This window comes from Gracilinanus agilis, chromosome 1, assembly GCF_016433145.1.
Source record: "Gracilinanus agilis isolate LMUSP501 chromosome 1, AgileGrace, whole genome shotgun sequence".
Classification (NCBI taxonomy): Eukaryota; Metazoa; Chordata; class Mammalia; order Didelphimorphia; family Didelphidae; genus Gracilinanus; species Gracilinanus agilis.
Genome location: NC_058130.1, coordinates 658,822,082 through 658,829,464, shown reverse-complemented (window position 1 = coordinate 658,829,464; position 7,383 = coordinate 658,822,082).

The window sequence follows — 7,383 nt, the reverse complement described above, 5'->3', positions numbered from 1 at the left end:
TGTAAAGTAAGAAATGACAAGTAAGAAAAACAGAGTAAAAACACTAATACTTACATGTACTGAATCAAAGATGAAATAAGCAAAACCAAGTTAACATTATATACATTGATGGGAATTCTGTACAATGAAGAACAATTTAGCTATTCTCAGCAATATAAGCTTCCCCATTAAAACTTCTCTAGGTTTATTAGGCCATTCTTGACTTTCTCTTGGCTGGATCTAAACTTTCTCTTTATTTTCAAGCTATTTCCTCATCTTCTTTAGTAAATGAGTAATCTCTCCCTATACATGACATAACATATATATGAAATTGCAACAAAGTGTGTATTTCCTTGAAAATACATATAAGTACAAATGCATGTACCCACATGTATTACACCTATATATTTGTTTAGTAACATAAGGGACAACTGTGGTAGAAAGGAGAGAGCTTTCCTCAGAGCCAGAAAAAAAATAAACCTGTGTTCAAGTCCCGTCTCTGATATACACATATTTTATGACTCTGGGCTATTTATTTATTCTCTCATATGTTAGGCAACTCTATAAGAGTATAAATTATACAGATATTCCTGATATGCATCATTAGAAGATGTATCTTCATCTGAAACTTCCTTATATCAATGCCAGATGTCTACTTCTTATTTGTATATATTTTTTTAATCTTTACATCATAGATTATAAACTAGAAGGTACCTCAGAGGCATTATAGTAAGTCGGTAGTAACAGATGAGGAAACTAAGACTTACCACACTCACACAGGCAATGTAGAAGTGCGGTTGGACTGGAAGTTTTTAACTCCAAATTCATTGCTCTTTCTACTTTCTACATTACTATATAATGCTGTGCAGTGTATATGTATGTGTGTTTGTGTGTGCACTTGCACATGGTGGAAAGGAGGAATTGCTGTTGAATTGCGAATATAAGAAAGCATGTGCCAGACAGGGCTTTAGGAGGTTTCAGTGATATAGTTTCAGTGATAGTTTTTCCTCTGACTTGTAATTGAGGTAGGGAACTTCTGATGTGAAAATTGCCTTCTCACCCACAGAGATGTTCCATTTCTATGCAACTTCTAGTTCATAAGGATCACTTAGAAGGACAAGTTAAGGGAGTAAAAATGGTTGAGGAGAAGATTCTCTTTTTTAGAATAATAAGACTTTTTGAAGATAAGGAAGACATGAGGGAGAGCATATCTGTGAACTAACACTGACTAAATTCAGGAAGGAGGGGAGTGATTGACTTTTTCTATTTCTTCTGGCTCCCTTCCTTCTGTCTTCAGCAATGCAGAATTCTTTCTCTAAGATTCCAAACTGAAATTAATAATGTTAAGATTAATCTAAATTTTTGGTTAATGAAACATTTTTTATCATCTAGAAACCTAATATATCCATTATTTCTTTGAGAAATTTTTTTTCAAAATATTCAACATTTCCAAGTTAAAAAAATAACTTGGAAAACAATATCTTTTTTCAAATTGGAGACTGTCTGTACTTTAGCACAAATGCAATGCTGACAAAGTAAAAAGGAGTTAATTGTGTAGGCAAGAACTGAAAGAACAGATTTTTAATATAATGCAAAGTATAACAATTTTCCAGCATCATTGCTTTTAAGGCTACATAGAGGCAAAACAGTCTAGTGACTAAAGCATTTGATTAGGAATCTGGAGACCCATGATTTTATTTTCATTTTTAATTGTGATTTGCTTCATATCCTTGAACAAGTAAATTAATCTGCCATTTTCACCATCTGTAAAAGAGGAGGAAATAAAAATTGATTTGTAATATTTTGTGCATTCATCTATAAATAAAATATATTGTGAACATTAGCTAGAGGTTAAAGGTTCACTACAACTATTGATGCATATTCTCATATGCTATACTAACTACTGCACCATGTAAGTTTTATTGGAGTGTGATGAATCTCTTTTTCTGAGGTTTAATCATAATAATCTTATCTCAACAAACTTCAAAATTAACACATCATTACTGGTTCTCCACCCATGCAGGTTTTAGTTAGGTGTTTGGAGCAAACTAAACAGATTTACTGGTTTGTATGAGTTAGCAACTGAAGGAGACATCTTAATGGACAAACAGATTCAAACACAGATGTTCTAAAAGATGATCTAAGAGCTGAATCAACAAGGAACAACTTAAAAACTCTGTTAGTGAGGTGGCAGGAAAGTATGTGCTGAAATAGTAGATGAATTTTGTAATATGTATTCATTAGTCATATGAAGATTCTATAACAGTAAAATATGTAAGTGGAAGATTGAAAAGATGGAATTTCAATAATAGTAGAATTATATGAAAGATACTCACCTTGGAGTATGCTCACTTATATTTGACATTGGAATCTGTAAAGGATATGGTTAGTTAAAATCAGGGGTTTTTAATTGATGAATTTTATTTCAAAACAATCGAGATGCGTAAACAAAGCAATCCAAAATAAAATATTCTCCCTGAGAAGAATTAAACAAAAGAATCCAAGGATAATACATTCTTGCCACACTTTGGTGGTTTAGTGTTTGTTAAAGAGAAGGTATAGATACTCCATGAATATTTCTTTAATGTAAGAGATATGTCTTGCAAAACATGATGAATATGGAAATATGTATTGTGTGATAACACATGTGCAACATATATTATCTGCAATCTTAGGGAAGGGAAGGCAAAAGAAGGGAGAGAACAGGACTTCAGAAGGTCAGAAAATTATTATTTAAAATGTATCAACATGCAATCTGGAAAAATTTATAAAGAGAATATAGCCTGTGTGATTTAATTTGATAAAGTAATGCCATTGCCATCCATTATATTTACCTGATAATTTTCTTGACGATTAATGTTCCCTCCATTTTATAATTGTAATCAGTGTGAAAACTGTTTTGTTAGATATGCATTTTTTCATTTGTTAGGTACAGAATTTGTTTCCAAATTTTTGACATTGCAAAAATTATGCTATATGTATATTTTTTCCACAATCAGACAGAAAAGATTTATTAAGTGATTACTATGTTATAGGAAGTGCACTAAACAGCAGGAGACAAAGGCAAAAACTTGGTTCCTCCTCTCAGATTCTAATGAGAGAAGTAACATGGAAATAACCATTTACATACAAGTTATTTACAGTATAAGTGGAAAGTAATCTTAGAAGGAAAAGCTGGCTAATTTCTACTGATAGGCATAAACCTTATCATAGGATCTCTGATTCAAAAGTCGGCAGATATAAAAAAAATTACTATATATCTAAATCTGTTTTTCAATGCATAGCATAAATAATTATATTGTCTGTTTTCCCAAAGTTCATTCCCCTCTTTATCAACATGCTAATTTAGTGCATTTAAAACAATCTCACAATTATATTAATTTTTATTTTCTTATTTTCAACTTTTAACCTTGTTTAAATGATTTTGATGTTTTTCTTTCAAAAACTGCTTTTTGATATCCTTTAACCACTTACCTATCAGAAACTGGCTCATAGTTTATTATATTTCTGTAATTTTGTTGTAGATTCTTAAAGATATAATTTCTAAAGACACTTAATAAAATAATTTCCCCAAAGTCTATATCTCTTATTTTTATCCTTGTTGCCTTCTATCTACACAAATTTAATGTGAAAATAACTTGTATGCTTGTACTCTGCAAATAAATAATCGTTATGAACATTCCATTTTATTCTTTATGCATGTATGCATAATTCAATTTTGTAGACTTGATTTCATTACTGTAGATAAGTCTTGGGATGAAATTCCCCTCAGAATTCTGGAATATGTCAAAGCCATGAAAACTGAAACTTGCCTCTATCCACTTAGTGAATGTGTGAAAGATTTAGGAATTTGCTTTTGACTTTAAGACTCTCTATATCCATTAAACCAGACTAGCTTTCTAATTTAAATTTAGGTTAGATATATCTAATTCTTTTAAAAGGATATTAAAATCAACCACTAAATACTTTTTATTGTAATAAATTTTTATTTTTTCTGGGTTACATGTCATTACAAATTTTAAAATATTTGTTTCCTGAGATTTTTTAATCAATGTTCTCTCTTTGCCTCTAACCCCTACCATTCCCCAAGAATGCAGATAATATGATATAGGTTGCCCATATTATATCATAAAATACATATTTATATATTCATAAAGTTGTGAAAGAAGACACAAATTGCTTAAACTAGAAAAAAATAATGGAGGAAAAAATAAGGAACAATATGTCTAATTTGCATTCACACTACATCTGTTCCTTTTAGGAACTAGGTATTATTTTTTTTTTATGAGTCTCTTGGAGTTGTTCTGGATCTTGTCTTATTGATTATATTTAAGGCATTCACAATTGGTCATCATGCATTTCATTGCTACTAGGTACAACATTCTTCTTGTTCTATCACTTTATTTTACAATATTTTGTATAACTTTCCAGGCATTTTTGTAATCAACTTGTCATGTATTATGTCATGAGAATATTTCTTTACAAGCATGCACCACAACTTGCTTGGCTATTTCCCAGTTAATGGACTTCCTTTCCATTTCTAATTCTTTGCCACAAAGAGCTACTATCAATATTTTTTTTTTTACTGGTGAGTTCTTTTCCTCCCTCTTTAATCACTTTAGGATGCAGACCTAGTAGTGGCATCTCTGAGTCAAAAGATATGTACTAATTTTTGCTCCTCTAATTTGTTCATGATATCACCCTTTATTTCTAAATCATGTATCCATTTTGACTTTACTTTGTTATGTTGCGTGAAGTATTGGTCTGTGCCTAATTTTGTCATACTGTAGGAAATGCAGTGTTCTTTTTACAAGCTCTGTACACTAAGTTTTGTCAAAAAAAAAGAGATCATTATGGTCATTTGCCATTGGATGTTGAGTGACTAATCTATTCCATTGGTCCTCCACTTTATTTCTTAGCTAGAGTTGATATTTTATTTTTTTTTCATTAATTCCTTTGATATTCTAGTGTTTTTGTTCTTCAAAATGAATTTTGTTATTATTATTGTTTTCTCTATGACTTCTTTTGCATAGTTTTATTGGCACTGAATAAGTAAATTAATTAAGATGAATTGACACTTTATTATATTGCCTCAGCCTACCCGTGAGTAATTAATGTTTTTCAAATTGTTTAGATCTGACTTCATTTGTGTGAAATGTTTTTTGTGGTAGTGATCATATAGTTCCTGGGTTTTTCCAAGCAGGTAAATTCACAGGTATTTTATACTGTCTACAGTTATTTTAAATGTGATTTCTTTTTCTCTTACTCTTGGACTTTATTTGTAGTACAGATAAATGATGATGGTCTAGTATGTTTATTACATATCCTGCAAGTTTACTAAAGTTAATTGTTTGGATTTTTAATTATTCTTTTGGATTCTGTAGTTAGGTCATCATATAATATGCAAAGAGTAGTAGCTTTATTTGTTCATTTTCTATTCAAATTCCCTTAATTTCTTCTTATTCTCTTATTGCTACAGCTAGCATTTCTAAAATAGTATTGAATAGGAATGGAGATGATGGGCATCCCCATTTGACTACTGATCTTATTGATAAAGTTTTTAGTTATCCCCAATATAGATAATATTTTCTGGTGGTCTTAGAAAGGTGCTATTTTTTATTTTGAGGAATGTTGCATTTATTATAGATATTGCTACCTATTGCATTTTAATAGGAATTCATCTTGTATTTTGTTAAAAGCTTTTTCTCTGCCTATTGAAATAATCATATGATTTCTATTGGTTTTGTCATTGATATGGCCAATTATGTTAATAATTTTCCTTATATTGAAGCATCCTTGCATTTCTGGTAACATGGTCATAGTGTATTATTCTTGTAACATATGATAGTGATCTTCCTTCTGGTATTTTATTTAAAATTTTTGCATCAATATTCATCTTGGATATTAGTCTATGATTTTCCATTTTTCTCTTCCTGGTTTACATATCAACACTATATTTGTTTCATAAAAGAAATTTGATAGAGTTTCTTCTGCTACATCCCCAAAATTTTAGTATGTTCTCTCCTTGTTGTCATTCTCTTTAATGTAACTGTTGATTGTTTCTAATATTTGTTCTTTGACCCACTAATTCTTTAATATAAGATTATTTAATTTCCAATTAATGTTACCTCTTTTTTCTTCTGGCCTTATATATCTCATAAAATTTTGATAGCATTATGAACTGAAAAGGATATATTTCACATTTCTATTTTTCTCCATTTGGTTCAGAGGTTCATATGTCTTATTATAGAATCAGTTTTGGAGAAGGTGATATGTACTGCTGAGAAAAAAAAAGATAAATTCCTTTCTCTCTCCATTCAGTTTTCTCCAGAGGTCCATCAAGTCTAAATTTTCTAAAATCCTATTTGCATGAATTTCTTTCTCCTTTTAAAATTTTTATTTATCTAATTCTGAAAGGAGGAGGTTAATGTCCCTTTTAGTTTTATTATGTTTCCTCTTGTACCTTTTTGTAGTTATTTCTATAAGGATTTTGATGCAATGCCATTTGGTGCTTATGTTTAATATTGATATTACTTCATAGTCTATAGTTCCTTTTATTAATATATAATTTCCTTCCTTATCTCTTTTAATTAGATCACTTCTCACTTTTGCTTTGTCTGAGATCATGATTGTTATTCCTGCTTTTTCACTTTAGCAAAAACATAGTAAATTTTGCTCCATACCTTTACCTTTACTTGGTGTGTGTCTCCCTGATTTAAATGAGTTCCTCATAGACAACATATTGTTGGATGCTGGCTTTTATCTATGAGTATCTTCTTCTATCACATTCACATTCACAGTTGTCAGCTTTGTGTTTTCCTCCATCTTATTTTTCACCTGCTAATTTCCTTCTCTTTACCTCCTTTCAGCCTTTACCTGTTCACAAATATTTTTGCTTTCATTCATATTCATCATTGAGTTCTCCCTCTCTTTTGTCTTTCCCCTCTTTATTGTTCCTCCTTCTCTTCTTACTTCCCTTTTGGGCAAGATAGGTTTCTATAACTACCTTAGTATGGATGTTGTTGCCATTTTGGGCCAACATTTAATGAGAATAAGGTTTAAGAATTGCCCACTTTTTCCATCTTCTCTTCCTTTGTGATGATTCTTAAGTATATCCTATGTAAGACAATCACCACAAACTTTTTTCCTTTTTTCTTTTCCCAATGTATTCTTTCATATTCTTTGATTTTTTGAATATCATCCTATTAGATTTTACTTATTCATGCTCTGTGTGTGTGTGTGTGTGTGTGTATATATATATATATATATATGTATATATATATATATATATTCCTATTCATTGCCCAAAGACAAGTATCTTAAGTATCTTTAATGCCTTAAGGATTCTAAGGTTGTATGTATCTTATGTATTTCTAGTTTCATAGATATCTTAAGCATCTTAGT